Source organism: Toxorhynchites rutilus, chromosome 3, assembly GCF_029784135.1.
Source record: "Toxorhynchites rutilus septentrionalis strain SRP chromosome 3, ASM2978413v1, whole genome shotgun sequence".
Lineage (NCBI taxonomy): Eukaryota > Metazoa > Arthropoda > Insecta > Diptera > Culicidae > Toxorhynchites > Toxorhynchites rutilus.
Window position 1 is genome coordinate 328,998,549 of NC_073746.1, and position 19,054 is coordinate 329,017,602.

Genomic DNA, 19,054 nt, shown 5'->3' on the forward strand with positions numbered 1-19,054 from the left:
CCCCTCCCCAGCTACGGGTGCTGGGAAGTCGCTTAAACGCGTTCCCCCCTCAGAAGATGTCTCTTCACAGGAAGAGTTAACTCACCTCAACAAGCCTCCCTCAAGAAAATTTGCAAACCTTTCCTCTTCAACCCCTCATTCTCCCGCTCCCGTTTCCGCTCAACTCCCGAACTTGCCTCCCAGCCCTACTGATCCTGCTCCCGCTCAACAATCGACCTCGACCTCCCCCTCAGTTGCTTCCTCTCCTCGTGTCAAGGTCTATCCAGAAGATTCACCTGGAGCTGGCCCATGGGTTGTTTTTTTTCCGGCCCAAACCGAACGGAAAATCCATCAATGTCATTCAGGTTTCGAAAGATCTGGCAAGATATTATTCCTCCGTGGTCGAAATCTCTAAGGTTAGACCGAACAAACTGCGTGTTGTCGTGAGTGATCGGAAACACGCAAATGCAGTTGTGATCGACGAGAGATTCTCCCGAGAGTATCGTGTCTACGTGCCGTCCCATGACGTAGAAATCTCGGGGGTGATAACTGAATCGGGTCTGACGTGTGAAATGATAAAGGAAGGAGTTGGTAAATTTAAAAGACTCCCGTTGGTGAGCGTTAAAATTTTGGACAGCCGCCAACTAGGGAAAGTATCCCAAGAAAAGGGAAAAACTAAATTCACGCCGTCAGACTCGTTTCGAGTAACTTTTGCTGGTTCCGCTCTCCCTGACTACGTCATGGTGGGCAAATTAAGACTGCCTGTGCGACTCTTCGTGCCAAAGCCCATGACTTGCCAAAAATGCAAGTCAGTTGGTCACACTTCAGATTATTGTGCCAACAAGGAGCGCTGTGCCACTTGCGGAGAGCAACATGAGGGGAAATCCTGCAGTGCGACTGAGCATAAATGTCCATATTGCGGGGGATCCCCACACGAGCTCTCAGTTTGTGAAACTTACAAGAGTCGCTGGGAGAAACAGAAGCGCTCTTTGAAGGAACGCTCGAAACGCACTTTTGCGGATATTTTAAAGGGCGCTTCTCCACTGGCCCAACAACAACAACCAATCATCACACAAAATGTCTCCGCCACGTTGCCCGTTGACGAAATGGAAGCGGACACAGCTAACGGGGGCACACCGTTCATTTTCCAAGGGAATCCCCGGCGCAAAAATGTGACCACTCCCAAAGTTCAAGGACAAGTCCCTCCGGTGATACCCCCTGTTAGCATGCCTAAAAAATCGAGTGCAGCGGACAAGCAAAATCAGGTTCCTCCTGGCTTCCGTGGGAATAGTTCACCTTCGAACGACCCAGCACTCGAGGGGACATCAAAAACCCCAAATGTCCCTATTTTTCCGTCCAGCTCAACTCCCCAATCGGGATTTATAAAGTTGTCTGACCTTTTGGACCAAATCTTCAAGTGTTTTAATGTTTCCGACTCCATCAGAACCATTGTCATTTCAATGCTTCCAGTATTAAAGACAATTTTGCAACAATTGATGCAAACATGGCCCCTCCTTGCAATGATTATCTCTCTTGATGTCTAATTCAAATAGAGAGGTCGGAGATATCACTGTTTTACAGTGGAATTGTCGTAGTCTTATCCCTAAATTGGATACATTCAAATTTTTAATTCATAACTTCAATTGTGACGTTTTTGCTCTGTCCGAAACTTGACTTTCTTCGCGAGATGATCTCTCTTTCCACGATTTTAATATTATACGCTTGGACCGTGTTGACAGATACGGAGGGGTGCTTTTGGGGATCAATAAGTGCCACTCATTTTTTAGAATTGACCTTCCACCTATTGGAGGGATCGAAGCTGTTGCTTGTCATGCAAACATCAGAGGCAAAGACCTCTGTATTGTCAGCTTGTATTGGCCTCCGGGAGCTGCGGTTAGCCGCAAGCAACTTGTTGACATGTGCTCACTCCTTCCTGAGCCACGATTGATCTTGGGAGACTTCAACTCTCACGGAACTGCCTGGGGGGAACAGTACGACGACAATCGTTCATCGATGATATATGACCTTTGTAACAGCTTCAATATGACCGTTTTGAATACTGGGGAAACAACACGTGTTCCTAAACCTCCTGCTAACCCAAGTGCTCTTGACCTCTCGCTTTGCTCGAATTCATTATCGTTAGATTGCAAGTGGAATGTAATCCAGGACCCCAACGGTAGTGATCACTTGCCAATCAAAATTTCCATCACCATTGGTTCGAATTCTTCTGAATCTATAAACATGGCATATGACCTCACAAGACACATTGACTGGAAAAAATATGCGGACGCAATTGCTCTAGCCATCAATTCCAGAGATGGTTTGCCTCCATTGGAGGAGTATAACTTCCTTTCTCGTTTGATATATGACAGCGCGGTTCGCGCTCAAACGAAACCCATCCCAGGCTCCACTTTTTGTCAAAGGCCTCCCAATCCATGGTGGGATAGCCAATGTTCCAAGCTTTATCAGGATAAATCGAACGCATTTAAAGCTTTTCGGAAACGTGGAACCATTGAGAATTTTCAAACGTATTTTGACCTTGAAAATCAATTTAAAAACTTGATCAAAGGGAAAAAACGTGCTTATTGGCGAAATTTCGTGGGAGGTTTGTCACGAGAAACGTCAATGAAAAAATTATGGAAAGTGGCTCGAAACATGAGAAATCGCTCTTCATCGAATGAAAGCGAAGAATATTCACATCGATGGATTTTTAATTTTGACGGAAGGTTTGTCTCGATTCCGTTCCTGTGCAAAAAATTGTTCGAGATATACCACAAGATAGGTGCGATCTTGATTCTGAGTTTTCGATGGTAGAATTCTCTCTTGCTCTCCTTTCTTGTAACAATTCGGCTCCAGGAACGGATAGAATTAAGTTCAACTTGTTAAAAAACCTCCCTGATGTGGCGAAACATCGCTTGTTGAATTTATTCAATCGGTTTATGGAGCATAATATTGTTCCAGATGATTGGAGACAAGTGCGAATTATAGCTATTCAAAAACCCGGAAAACCCGCGTCCGACTTCAATTCGTACCGCCCAATAGCAATGCTGTCTTGTATACGGAAATTGTTGGAGAAAATGATCTTGTTTCGCCTTGATCGATGGGTTGAAACGAATGGCCTACTCTCAGATACACAATATGGGTTCCGCAGGGGCAAGGGGACGAATGATTGTCTTGCGTTGCTTTCTTCAGAAATTCAAATGGCTTACGCCGGAAAAAAACAAATGGCTTCAGTATTCTTGGACATAAAGGGGGCCTTTGATTCAGTTTCAATAGAGGTCCTGTCAGACAAATTACACTCTCGGGGTCTGCCGCCTCTATTGAATAATATGTTATATAACTTGCTTTGTGAGAAACAGTTGAACTTTTCTCACGGGGATTCGACAGTAAATCGGGTCTCCTACATGGGCCTCCCCCAGGGCTCATGTTTAAGCCCCCTTTTGTACAACTTCTATGTAAGCGACATCGACAATTGTCTTACACAAAATTGCAGCCTAAGACAACTTGCAGATGACGGAGTGGTGTCTGTCGTAGGATCAAACGAATCTGACCTGCAAGGACCCTTACAAGATACTTTGAACAATTTTTCAACCTGGGCCATTGGGCTAGGGATCGAATTCTCCACGGAGAAAACAGAGATGGTGGTTTTTTCTAGGAAGCATAGACCAGCAAAACCAAAGCTTCAACTTTTGGGTAAACCGATCACTCATGCTATGTCATTCAAGTATCTTGGGGTCTGGTTCGACTCCAAATGTACTTGGGGGGCCCATATTAGGTATCTGAGTAAAAAATGCCAACAAAGAATAAACTTTCTCCGTACAATTACCGGCACCTGGTGGGGAGCCCATCCCGAAGATCTTATAATGTTGTATCGAACAACTATTCTCTCAGTGATGGAGTATGGCAGTTTCTGTTTTCAATCAGCTGCCAAAACACACCTCATTAAACTCGAGCGAATTCAGTATCTTTGTCTCCGTATTGCGTTGGGATGTATGCCCTCAACGCATACCATGAGTCTCGAGGTTTTGGCAGGCCTACTCCCACTAAAAGATCGCTTCAATTTATTATCGCTTCGGTTCCTCATCCGGTGTAAGGTTATGAACCCATTGGTGATCGGAAATTTTGAGCAGCTTATCGAGCTAAATTTTCATTCAGGATTCATGAGCTCATATCATGAATTCATCTCCATGCAGGTTGATCCTTCTTCGTATACTCCCAACCGTGTTTGTTTTCCTGACTACATCAATTCCTCTGTACATTTTGATCTGTTCATGAAGGAGAAAATCCATGGAATTCCAGATTATCATCGATCGGGGATCGTTCCTACGATCTTCAATGCAAAGTTTGGGCGTGTCAATTTTGATAATATGTACTTTACTGATGGGTCCTCTATGAATGAGTCCACAGGATTTGGAGTGTTCAACGAATTTTTTAGCACCTCCCACAGTCTTCAGAATCCTTGCTCTGTGTATATTGCTGAATTGGCAGCAATACATTGGGCGCTGGACAGCGTCGCCTCACGACCTGTTGAACACTATTACATTGTAACGGATAGTCTTAGCTCTGTCGAAGCTATCCGTTCAGTGAGGCCGGAAAAGCACTCGCCGTACTTCCTTGAGAGAATACGAGAAAATTTGAGTGCTTTAACCAGACGCTGTTATGTCATTACCTTTGTCTGGGTCCCTTCACATTGCTCAATTCCGGGTAATGAGAGGGCTGACTCATTAGCAAAGGTAGGTGCAATTGAAGGCGATATTTATCAGCGTCAAATCGCTTTCAATGAATTTTATTCTTTAGTCCGTAAAAATACCATCGCTAACTGGCAACGTAAGTGGAACGAAGATGAATTGGGTCGGTGGTTCCACTCGATTATCCCTAAGGTTAGCCTCAAACCATGGTTCAAAAGTCTGGACTTAAGTCGGGACTTTATTCGCACCTTCTCTCGACTCATGTCCAATCACTGTTCGTTAGACGCGCTACTCTTTCGTTTTAATCTTGCCTATGGCAATATCTGTGCTTGTGGCCAAGGTTACCACGACATCGAACACGTTGTTTGGTCGTGCGAGGAGTATCTTGTTGCCAGATCGAATTTAGAAAACTCTCTTCGGGCTAGAGGGAGGCAGCCCAATGTGCCGGTGAGAGATGTGTTGGCTCGGTTAGACCTTGATTACATGTCCCAAATGTATGTCTTCCTAAAAGCTATCGATATTCGTGTGTGATTGTCCTTATATCCTTATATTCTCCTTTTCCTTTTCCTTCGCGAGAAATCAAATCCCTTCTTACTAACAATAGAATAAGGTGAAATGTAAATACATGTTAGATATAAGATAGGCTTAAGAATTGAGTATGATGAATGTGAGTGCGAATGTGAGTGTGAACATTGTCAACATATCCTTATATCCCATCCTTTTCCTGAAACAAAATGTCACCCTTCTAAACTCGAGCAAGCCGCGAGTAATCGGTTCTCTACCTCATTAACATTAGAATTAATAAAAAATGTTTATGTATACTTGTAACTATACAGATAGGAGTTTGGCTCCTTTAAACTTATGTAACTGAGCCTGTAAAAATAAACGATTTAATAAAAAAAAAAAAAAAAGTTATTTTAAAATATTTAAAATTATTAAAATTAAAATATTTAAAATTATTAAAATATTAAAATTAATTTTTCTCAAAAACGTATTTCTTTTCCAAAATTCCCAAAAATATATATATATGAAAGACCCTTAAAATTTCCAACAAATCGTCCATACATCGGAAGATGGGCACTTTTAGAGGGAAAAAGTTTTTCGAACAACATTTTTTTCACATTTTTTTTTGAAAAAAAAATACAACTTATCCTAATTTTGTTTAAAGTCAAGATAGCGATATAATGTATTCGACAAAAGTTTTAGATCTGGCTAAAATATAAACTTTTGTCGAAGACATCAACTTTCTATCTTTTATAGTTTCTGGAATATAAGTCATTTTTGTATGAAGACTCCTGATAAAAATAATGTTTTGCTCGTAACATTTTTGTGCGTAAATTCTCATGTTTGACATGTTTCTAAATAGAGAAAAGTTAGCAGATCATGCAAATTGCGATAATTCATACAATAGAATATTAATAGCATTTTTTCAAAGAAAAACATGAAAAAGTTGTTGTTTGAAACACTTTTTCCATGTAAATGTGCCCATCGTCCGATGTATGGAAAACTCGTTGGAAATTTTAAGTGCTATTTATATCTATTTTTTCAGAATTGTTTGTTTTCGCTTATGTTTTCGAGAAAAATGAATTTTAATTTTCTTCTGATGGTAATTGTATGCACTATTCTTCGATCAGAACTTTGAAAATATATGAATTTTAGACAAACGAATTTTGATTTTTGAAATGATGCTTTTTCAATGAAATATTTGTTTTCGAAAAGATATTTAATTTTTGAATGAAAGATTAACACGTTAAGCCCCGTGTCAGCTTATGTTTTCGAGAAAAATGAATTTTAATTTTCTTCTGATGGTAATTGTATGCACTATTCTTCGATCAGAACTTTGAAAATATATGAATTTTAGACAAACGAATTTTGATTTTTGAAATGATGCTTTTTCAATGAAATATTTGTTTTCGAAAAGATATTTAATTTTTGAATGAAAGCTTAACACGTTAAGCCCCGTGTCAGTCACTAGGGACTGACGTTGTGCTTTTTGGTGCCCATCTTCCGATGTATGGGTGACTTGTTGGAAACTGTAAGGGCTATTTATATCTTTTTTTTCAGAATTTTAAAAACACTTGTTTTCGAGAAAAAATAATTTCAATTTTAAATTTTTTTTTCTCTATGATATTTTTTTCAAAAATTTCTTTGATATTTTTTCATGAAAACCTAAGTTATTTCCCACATTTCATTGTTTAACTAACATTCCGTAGATCTCATAGATCTTATCCTAATTTAAAAGATTTTTCGAAAAAAATTGGAAAAAACTCAAAGTTTCTCACACAAAATCTATCAGATCTACAAAATTTTAGTCAAGGAATGAAATGTAGGAAATTATTTAGGTTTTCATCAAAAAATATCAAACAAATTTTTGAAAAAAATCATTCCTACACAATTTCCTACATTTCATCGTTTTACCAGAATTTTGTTGATATATTTTTCTGAGAAAATATTACATTTATGAAAATGGATTTTATTTTTGTTATTATTGATTGTATTTTTATTTAAGTTTACTCTGTTAAAGATAGAGAACGCTGTATTCTTTTATCTTTTTTTTTGAAAGCTGGGGTTTTTTACATAACAATCAGAGAGATGTTTTTTTCGTTTATGAGTCATGAACTTTTGAAGTTAACTGATGGTTCGAAAAAGCATTTTTTCCCTCTTTTTTCCACTACAAAAATTCATAACTTTTGAACTACTGGACGGATTCAGATGATCGACATATGAAATTGAAGCTTATGAGTTAGTTTTCTTTAAAAAAAATTAATTTTGTGAAAATTTTGGATTTTTGTTTTTGTAATTATTGATTGAGTAAGTTTTTCATAGTTTTCTCGGTTAAAGATAGAGGGCGCAATATTTTTTAAAATAATTTTTCTGGAAAGCTGAGGTTTTTTACATAGTATATATAAAAATAAGAGAGGTGTTATTTTTCGTTTTTGAGTTATTCTTTTGCAAATTGAAATATTTTAAATCTTCGTTCAATATTCCTATGTGACTAGACTAGACCTATGCGACTAGAATCCAATGTTCCCACAAGTGTGGTATTTTTGTCAAAGAAGGTTAGCTAATTGGCTTCAATTGAATATATGGATCATCTAAATCGGTCCAGTAGTTTAAATGGTATGAATTTTTGCAAAAAGTCATTTTTGGGTAATAGGTCAAAAATGATTTTTCAGACCACCGGTTAAATTTGAAAAATTATATCTCAAAAACGAAGAAAAAGTCTCTGATATCGAGATGTGTTTTGTAAAAAATCCTCAGCTTTCAAAAAAAATATTTAAAAAATATAGCGTCCTCTAAGTCCAAAGCCATAAAACAATAAAAAACGACTATAATCAATTATTACGAATATAAATCCATTTTTCCCCAGTTCAATATTTAGCTCATTGGCTTCAATTTGATATATCGATCATCTAAACCGGTTCAGTGGTTCAAAAGTTATGATTTTTTCTGAAAAAAATCATTTTTGGGAAAAAATGGAAAAAATGATTTTTCGGACCACTCCAAAATGGAAATGGGCACCATAAAAAAACGGGTCCAATGTTTTGCTATACAGAACAAAATTTTCACTTTTGACGAAAATCGGAGAACCACTATATCGGTTTAGCATGGAATGGTTGTATTCTAATAATATCTAAAACTTCGTCGAATGCATTATATCGCAATCTTGACCCTGAATAAAATTAGGATTAGGTGTAACTTTTTCAAATAAAAGATCAAAAAGTTGTTGTTTAAAAAAAAAATCCTGTAAAAGTTTCCGATGTATGGATGACTTGTTGTATGAGTGATTCATATTTTATTAAGAATTGAGCAATTCCAAATGAAATCGTCAAAAAAATGCAGATTTTAAAAACATGTATTTTTTATTCGAATGAATGTTTGCATTCCGTTTGTGTTGGAGGAAATATGAGATTTCTACAGCAGCAGGGATTTTTTGACATTTGTATAGGGCGTAAGAGAAATCTTTGATTATTTATATCTCAAAAACTATGAGTCGTTCCGAAATAGTGTCTTAGAAAGAGTTATAGAGTATTGATGTTAAAATGTTAAAAAATATACACTGAAAAAAAATCAGTACTCTTTTTTTATTTACAAAAAGAAATTTAAATTTGCAATACCTAAAATATGTATTTTTATTATTTTTTTTCATATAAAATAGAAACCATGTTGAAAATTTGGAAAATGAGTCCGAGATGTTAAAATTAATTTTGACGAACTTTGTGGAACATCGATTTTTATGAATTTTCGAAGCTTCGAATTTTTGTATATTAACAATCATTTTTAGCCATTATGAGTCCTGATGTGACTTAAAACAAAAAAGCTCTTCATCAATCTCCTTCTAAATGCAGCCATTCTCGAGATATTCAAAAAAATATTTCTAATTTATTGTCTTTTTCAGTTTCCACAAATTTTTGTCAAAAATAGTTTTACCATTTTGGACACATTTTTTAAATTTTCTACATGTCTTCTATTTTATAAGAAAAAAACAAAAATATAAAAATACATATTTTTGATATTGCAAATTAAAGTTTGTTTTGTAAATAAAAAAGAGTACTATTTTTTTCTCAGTGTATATTTTTTTCACGTTTTAACATCAATACTCTATAACTTTTTCTAAGACACTATTTCGGTACGACTCATAGTTTTTGAGATATAAATTATCAAAGATTTCTCTTACTAAAATCGGCACGCCCTTTTCAAAAGTTACACTTGAGTAAAAAGATTCCCAATTGCTATGGTAAACTCATATTTCCTCCAACCCAAACGGAATACAAACTTTCATTCAAAAAAAAAAACTCATGTTTTGTCATTTGTCGATTTCATTTGGAATTGCTCAATTTAAAAAAAATACGTTTTTGAAAAAAATCAATTTAAATTTTAAAAAAATATCTTTTTTTCAGTGCAATTATTAAAAAAAAAGACGTAATTACTTAAATAATTTCCAATATTCCATTCACAACCAAAATTTTGTAGGTATCAAAGTTTTTGAGTTAATATTTTTTTTTAAATGAGAAAAATGCTTTGTTTTTTTTTCAAAAAGTAGTTTAATTCTTTTCTCAAGATTTGAACAATGCAATGTTGCTTTAATTATCAATTTCTTGCTGCCAATGGCCAGTCGAGTTGGCACGTATTTCGTCAATGAGAAACTAATTTGAATTGACGTTCGGTAACTATCACCGAGCCTAGCTCGCTAAAATTAGATCGGCTTTTCACTATTTCTAGGTAAAATTTTCTAGAAACACCCACACACCGATCTTCTGGATTATGTATCATCCCCCAATGCACGAGGGCGAAATGTCTGCACCCATTTGTGCAGAGTGGCAGCATGTGACCAAACCGTTATGTCGCAGTTCGAAAGCAAAATGCAAAACGAAACGGTAGTAATGAGCGATAACCCTTTTCAAATCCCGTCCCATCCTTGCAGCTTTCCGTCCTAATCCTGTCATCTACCCCCTTCCGCAGCGGGAGCACACGTTTCTGTACTACTATATGGTGGTGTTTTATTTTTTTAGGGCATGTGCAGGCAATCGATCGAGAAACTGCACACACTTTATTGATTCTCTAGTGAAAGTATTTGTTGACTATTCACACTCTCGGGTTCAGATTTGTTGAATTACCGGGTGTGAAAAGGGCGTTGCAAATCATCGCTTAATAGGTGATAAAAAACGATCGCTTGATTGACTTGCATACGATCAAATGAAAAGCGGCTCATTCAATGGAATAAAGGACTTAAAATACAGTTAATCTTTTCATCTCATTGTATCGAAGGGTTTGTCACTCTCAACGCATTGAAATCGTTGTCAATAAAACGTTTTTCACGTGAGTGACTGTTTTGCTCGCAAAACGACGAACCCCTTTTTGATGCTACCAATCGAGATTCTTCAAGTGAAAGTCTTTCGATAAAAGTTGACTGCTTATATTACACAGAACATTACATCACAACTAACTGGTTCGAAAGTAAATTTGGCAATCGCTGCATTGCATCAAGTGATGACTTTTTGGCAAGCGCAACGATAGAAAACTCGTTCGCGTTCACTTACCTTTCCGGGGTAGAATTATCCAACCTGTGCATGGTGTAAATCGCTCTATTGATAAATGCATTTATGGGTTTCCCCCGCATTCCACAGGCACAAGTTGGAACACACAAATATTCATCGTCTGGATCGTCGGTTGCACCACTTCAAAGACTCACCGTCTGTGTCAAGCGACTTGCGGCCACCAACTATGTTCCAACGCTGGTGAATCGCAAAACCAGTCTCAGACAAACCTCTTTGCTTTCACGCCTAATTACACAACTTCCGGATGTGCAGTTATGATTGATGAGCTTGTGCGACAATGTGGTCAATCCATTTCAATTGACGATTCTATCGAGAAGCTGCTACTGGTGTTCAATGCTTGCTGGCTGTTAAGATGAGAATGTTTCACACGGAAGTAATCGTCAGTATTTGTTAGCTATGCTTGAGTGGAAACGATTTGATGCTTTCTTTTCACGGTTCGGTGATATTCAAACAAACCGTTATTGGGTTGTTTGGTGGTATTGTGTCGTACGGATCCAACAAAAGTCCTACCTAGCCCAAGCTTCAAGAATTTGTCAAGACACAGAAATGGGCAATGGTCTTTGCGAACATAAGCTGATTATGTGACCATCCTGCGCAAGCGAACGGATCAGGCGACATTAAACAGAAGGAACGAAAATTTGCATTTATCGGCTTTAGATTTACCGAGCAGAGATAACCGAGGGCGGAAGATAAGAGCTTTGAAGTTGCGTTTTTCCTTTCCGCAGTCTAAATTGTAATCCAATTCATTCACAAATACTGTAAGTCGTGGGGACCACTTTGGTGCGCCTTTCATACGGTTCAATTACCAATTTTGTTTTCGAATCTGTGCCTATGTAAGCAGTACTTTTCTAAAATTTTGAATCTTGTTGTACGAATAGCGTTCGTGAAGGAAAATTCTTACAGGTTTTTATTTTTAAAAGTTTGATGTATTATCGAAATATGAAATCACATTTATCGTGCGCTCTTTTTTTCGTATAGGTTTGTTATAAACTTATTGCTGTTTATTTTGCAGAATGTACAATAATCACGGTCAGACATGACAAATTCTAGATCAGATAGCAACGGAAACAGCAAACGATACCTTTGATAAATTTTACTAGACAACGTCTCGCAATATTGGTCGAGCTAAAAATTAAGAGCCAATCCGCGTAATATTGTTCAAGGCAATCAGGCGAAGCATTCACAGAAAATTTGAAAGACAAAAAAATGAAACAAGTGAATTCCACACAAAAAATGTCGCAACAAAATTGATTTCACACTCGTAATGTGTCGTGTAACTAAAAAATGGATTCTCTACGGCAAAAAAAGACTTATTGGGGTGCCCACTTATATTTTACGGTGGTCAAAAAATTTATTTTTATCCCTTTTCTCAGAAAATGACTTTATTCCAAAAACTCATAACTCTTAAACTACTAGACCGATTCCGATGATCATCAAATTGAAGCCAATTAGCTAGTCTTTTTAGAAAAAAATATTATACTTGCGACAAAATTGGAAATTGTTTTCTTAATTATTGATTGTATTTTTTTTAGTTTACATGATCTCGGGACGTCCCGCCCAAAATTTATTTTTCGTTATCACATCCACGTTTTCTTACTAAGCGCTGTTCATGGGTCCAATCGCAGAATTACTCATTGATTGATCTTCTGATCTACCCTTTTGAATTACCTTTTACTATAAAATCCCTAGTATTTCTACCAACACTCGACATTATATTATCAGATTATTTTCAGACACAATTCTCGTTAAAGATTTTTCAACCACTTGCAAATAACATGTTTCTCCGTTACGTTGCATGCCAAATTTCGTTTTATTTGCTTTGATTAATTCTTGAGTAATGCAGAAATTTGTGTTTTATTTGTATGGAAGAACCCTTCCCCTTAAGAGAGCGGGGAGAAGTATCTAACCGCCATAGAAACATTTATTGCACCCTAAAGTTTCCATATGCCTAATTTGGTTTAATTTGCTTGATTAATTCTCAAGTAATGCAAAAATTTGTGTTCCATTGGTATGGCAGCCCCCCCTAAGAGAGGGGAAGGGGTATCTAACCACCCTAGAATCATTTATTGCACCCTAAAACCTCCACACGGCAAATTTCGTTTCATTTGCTTGATTAATTCTCGAGAAAATTAAAAATTTTGTGTTTCATTTGTATGGCAGCTCCCCCTTAGAGAGGAGGAAGGAGTCTCAAACAGTCACGAAAACCTTCCCCAGCCCCAAAAACCCCTACATACCAATTTTCATGTCGATCGGTTCAGTAGTTTCCGAGTCCATAAGAATCAGACAGACAGACATCACTCCATTTTTATATTTATAGATCTTGAAAGCTGAGATTTTTCTACACAACATATCCAAAATTAAAGAGGCGTTTTTTTGTTCGTGAGTTATGATTTTAAAAATTAACCGATGGTCCGAAAAATCATTTTTTCCCTTTTTTCCAAAAACCACTTTTTCAAAAATTCATAACTTTTGAACTACAGAGCTGATTCAGATGGTCGATATATCAATTTGAAACCAATGAGTTGAACGAAAAAGTACTGGCTAATTGGCTTCAATTTGATATGTCAATCATCATCGGAGTCGGCCTTGTAGTTCAAAAGTTATGAATTTTTGAAAAAAAAATCATTTTCGGAAAAAGGCGAAAAATTTGATTTTTTGACCACCCTAAAATGTAAATGGGCACCCTAATATAAAAAAATTAAAAAAATACGAGTCTGATATTTTGAGATAAAGAACAAAACTACCACTTTTCACGAGAAAAAATCGCAAAGGACAAGGTCGAGAGAATACGGGGAATTGGTGGAATCGGTTCAAACTTCAGGTTTTTCAAAGCCTCTACATTTGCACGCGAAGTATGTGGACGAGCGTTGTCGTGTTGCAATATAATTGGCGCCAAGTTATCTCCAACAAGACAAACTCGACGTGTACAGGAGAAATAATACTTCTACATACCACCTGTCGCGCTGAAGTTTATTTAGTTTGTCTTCTACAAGCATGTATATTACTTATCACCCTACCCTTGTATGATCCTCTATCACCTCCTGAAAGATTCTGGATATATGCATTTTTGTAGGAAAGATTATTTGTGATCTTAAGGGAATGTACCAAAAAATTAAATCCTTCTTTCATACCTAAAAAACAAAAATAAATATACGGATGTAAAACAGTGAGTAACAATGACCCTCCCGATCGAGGTCCTCCCTTAATAAGAGGTCCAAATAATTTGTTTCCGCAATTTCACTTTATTTAACATCAAACTTTAAGTCAATCTGCACTTTAATGAAGATCAAAATGAAATGTATTCAAGAAATGTTACTTGGGAAAATTTCTATATGGAAAGATTTTCAGCCAAATAATAAAAAACGACAATTTTTTAAAGTTAAACGGTTTCATTGGGATTAAACATAACAATAATGAAGATAGTGTACAAAAAGTTAAAAAAATATTAGGTGTACCGATAAGTTCCTTCGGTTGTACAAAAGATGGCGTAACTTGATTATTATTCCAGTGAATAAAATTTCCAGACATTCGGTGGAAAGCTACTGTCATTGCGCGTTTTATTTAATATATGCCAAAAAGCTGAAGCGTAAACATAGTTTTTGCCACTTCGAATATGTCGAATTTCGTACCAACGAGAGTGTTTTTGCGTGTAATTAAACAATTACTTCAATATGAAGAAAAAAGCTGCGGAGAGTCATCGCATTTTGGTGGAAGTTTATGGTGACCATGCTTCAACTGAGCGAACGTGTCAGACGTGGTTTGCACGGTTCAAAAGTGGTACTTTGACTTGGAAGACGAAGAACGTTCCGGACCGCCAAAAAAGTTTGAAGATGAAGAACTGGAGGCTTTATTCGATCCGATCCGAAGATCCGTCACAAACGTAATAAAAACTTGCAGTTACACTTGGAGTAGCTCAGCAAACCATATCCCATCGTTTAAAAGCAATGGGAATGAACCGATAATTATAAACGTCGGGCAACGTATGGATACCTCAGCCATTCATCAACATCGGCATACGAATGAAACACACAAATTTGCATTACTCGTGGGGGCTGTTATATAAATGAAACACAAATTTCTGTAGAGAGTTATTCCAAATGAAATCGTCCTAAAAATGCAGATATTCAAAACATGGGGGCACAACGGTTATTTCCAAAGGGAATCCCCGGCGCAAAAATGTGACCACTCCCAAAGTTCAAGGACAAGTCCCTCCGGTGATACCCCCTGTTAGCTTGCCTAAAAAATCGAGTGCAGCGGACAAGCAAAATCAGGTTCCTCCTGGTTTCCGTGGGAATAGTTCATCTTCGAACGACCCAGCACTCGAGGGGACATCAAAAACCCCAACTGTCCCTATTTTTCCGTCCAGCTCAACTTCCCAATCGGGATTTATAAAGTTGTCTGACCTTTTGGATCAAATCTTCAAGTCAACTTCTTTTAATGTTTCCGACTCCATCAGAACCATTGTCATCTCAATGCTTCCAGTATTGAAGACAATTTTGCAACAATTGATGCAAACATGGCCCCTCCTTGCAATGATTATCTCTCTTGATGTCTAATTCAAATAGAGAGGTCGGAGATATCACTGTTTTACAGTGGAATTGTCGTAGTCTTATCCCTAAATTGGATACATTCAAATTTCTAATTCATAAAGTCAATTGTGATGTTTTTGCACTGTCCGAAACCTGGCTCTCTTCTCAAAATGATCTCTCTTTCCACGATTTTAATATAATACGCTTGGACCGCGATGACAGATACGGAGGGGTACTATTGGGGATCAATAAGTGTCACTCTTTTTTTAGAATTGACCTTCCACCTATTGGAGGGATCGAAGCTGTTGCCTGTCATGCAAACATCAGAGGCAAAGACCTTTGTATAGTAAGCTTGTATTGGCCTCCGAGATCTGCGGTTAGCCGCAAGCAACTTGTTGACATGTGCTCACTCCTTCCTGAGCCACGATTGATCTTGGGAGACTTCAACTCTCACGGAACTGCCTGGGGGGAACAGTACGACGATAATCGTTCATCGTTGATATATGACCTTTGTAACAGCTTCAATATGACCGTTTTGAACACTGGGGAAACAACACGTGTACCTAAACCTCCTGCTAACCCAAGTGCTCTTGACCTCTCGCTTTGCTCGAATTCACTATCGTTAGATTGCAAGTGGAATGTAATCCAGGATCCCAACGGTAGTGATCACTTGCCAAACGAAATTTCCATCACCATTGGGTCCAATTCTTCTGAATCTATAAACATGGCATATGACCTCACAAGACACATTGACTGGAAAAAATATGCGGACGCGATTGCTCTAGCCATCAATTCCAAAGATGGTTTACCTCCATTGGAGGAGTATAACTTCCTTTCTCGTTTGATCTATGACAGCGCGGTTCGCGCTCAAACGAAACCCATCCCAGGTTCCACTATTCGTCGAAGGCCTCCCAATCCATGGTGGGATAGCCAATGTTCCAAGCTCTATCAGGATAAATCGAATGCATTTAAAGCTTTTCGGAAAAGTGGAACCATTGAGAATTTTCAAACGTATTTATCCCTTGAAAATCAATTTAAAAACTTGATCAAAGGGAAAAAACGTGCTTATTGGCGAAATTTCGTGGGAGGTCTGTCACGAGAAACGTCAATGAAAAAATTATGGAAAGTGGCTCGAAACATGAGAAATCGCTCTTCAACGAATGAAAGCGAGGAATATTCACATCGATGGATTTTAAATTTGGCACGGAAGGTATGTCCCGATTCCGTTCCTGTACAAAAATTTGTTCGAGATATTTCACAAGATAGGTGCGATCTTGATTCCGAGTTTTCGATGGTAGAATTCTCTCTTGCTCTCCTTTCATGTAACAATTCTGCTCCGGGATCGGATAGAATTAAGTTCAACTTGCTGAAAAACCTCCCTGATGTGGCGAAACATCGCTTGTTGAATTTATTCAATCGGTTTATGGAGCATAATATTGTTCCAGATGATTGAAGACAAGTACGAGTTATAGCTATTCAAAAACCCGGAAAGCCCGCGTCCGACTTCAATTCGTACCGCCCAATAGCAATGCTGTCTTGTATACGGAAATTGTTGGAGAAAATGATCTTGTTTCGCCTTGATCGTTGGGTTGAAACGAATGGCTTACTCTCAGATACACAATATGGGTTCCGCAGGGGCAAGGGGACGAATGATTGTCTTGCGTTGCTTTCTTCAGAAATTCAAATGGCTTACGCCGGAAAAAAACAAATGGCTTCAGTATTCTTGGACATAAAGGGGGCCTTTGATTCTGTTCCAATAGAGGTTTTGTCAGACAAATTACACTCTCGGGGTCTGCCGCCTCTATTGAATAATATGTTATATAACTTGCTTTGTGAGAAACATTTGAACTTTTCTCACGGAGATTCGGCAGTAAGTCGGTTCTCTTACATGGGCCTCCCCCAGGGCTCATGTTTAAGCCCCCTTTTGTACAACTTCTATGTAAGCGACATCGACAATTGCCTTACACAAAATTGCAGCCTAAGACAACTTACAGATGATGGAGTGGTGTCTGTCGTAGGATCAAACGAATCCGACCTGCAAGGACCCTTACAAGATACTTTGAACAATTTTTCAACCTGGGCCATTGGGCTAGGGATCGAATTCTCCACGGAGAAAACAGAGATGGTGGTTTTTTCTAGGAAGCATAGACCAGCAAGACCAAAGCTTCAACTTTTGGGTAAACCGATCACTCATGCTATGTCATTCAAGTATCTTGGGATCTGGTTCGACTCCAAATGTACTTGGGGGCCCATATTAGGTATCTGAGTAAAAATGTCAACAAAGAATAAACTTTCTCCGTACAATTACCGGCACCTGGTGGGGAGCCCATCCCGAAGATCTTATAATGTTGTATCGAACAACTATTCTCTCAGTGATGGAGTATGGCAGTTTCTGTTTTCAATCAGCTGCCAAAACACACCTCATTAAACTCGAGCGAATTCAGTATCTTTGTCTCCGTATTGCGTTGGGATGTATGCCCTCAACGCATACCATGAGCCTCGAGGTTTTGGCAGGCGTACTCCCACTAAAAGATCGCTTCAATTTAATATCTCTTCGGTTCCTCATCCGGTGTAAGGTTATGAACCCATTGGTGATCGGAAATTTTGAGCAGCTGATCGGGCTAAATTTTCATTCTGGATTCATGACTTCATATCATGAATTCATCTCCATGCAGGTTGATCCTTCTTTGTATATTCCCAACCGTGTTTGTTTTCCTGACTACATCAATTCCTCTGTATTTTTTTATCTGTTCATGAAGGAGAAAATCCATGGAATTCCAGATTATCATCGATCGGGGATCGTTCCTACGATCTTCAATGCAAAGTATGGGCGTATCAATTGTGATAATATGTACTTCACTGATGGGTCCTCTATGAATGAGTCCACAGGATTTGGAGTGTTCAACGAATTTTTTAGCACCTCTCACAGTTTTCAGAATCCTTGCTCAGTGTATATTGCTGAATTGGCAGCAATACACTGGACGCTGGACAGCGTCGCCTCACGACCTGTTGAACACTATTACATTGTAACGGATAGTCTTAGCTCTGTCGAAGCTATCCGTTCAGTGAGACCGGAAAAGCACTCGCCGTACTTCCTTGAGAGAATACGAGAAATTTTGAGTGCTTTAACCAGACGCTGTTATGTCATTACCTTTGTTAAACGCGCTACTCTTTCGTTTTGATCTTGCCGACAGCAATATCTGTGCCTGCGGCCAAGGTTACCACGACGTCGAACACGTTGTATGGTCGTGCGAGGAGTATCTTGTTGCCAGATCGAATTTAGAAAACTCTCTTCGGGCTAGAGGAAGGCAGCCCGATGTGCCGGTGAGAGATGTGTTGGCTGGTTTAGACCTTGATTACATGTCCCAAATATATGTCTTCCTAAAAGTTATCGATCTTCGTGTCTGATTGTCCTTATATCCTTATATTCTCCTTTTCCTTTTCCTTCGCGAGAAATCAAATCCCTTCTTATTAACAATAGAATAAGGTGAAATGTAAAAACATATTAGATATAAGATAGGCTCAAGAATTGAGTGTAATGAATGTGAGTGTGAATGTGAGAGTGAACATTGTCAACATATCCTTTTATCCCTTCCTTTTCCTGAAGAAAATATGTCATATGTATTCTAAACTCGAGTAGACCGCGAGTAATCGGTTTTCTACACCATTAACATTAAAATTAAGGAAAAATGTTTATATATACTTGTAACAATACAGTCAGGAGTTTGGCTCCTTTAAACTTATGTAACTGAGCCTGTAAAAATAAACGATTTAATAAAAAAAAACATGTATTTTTGAT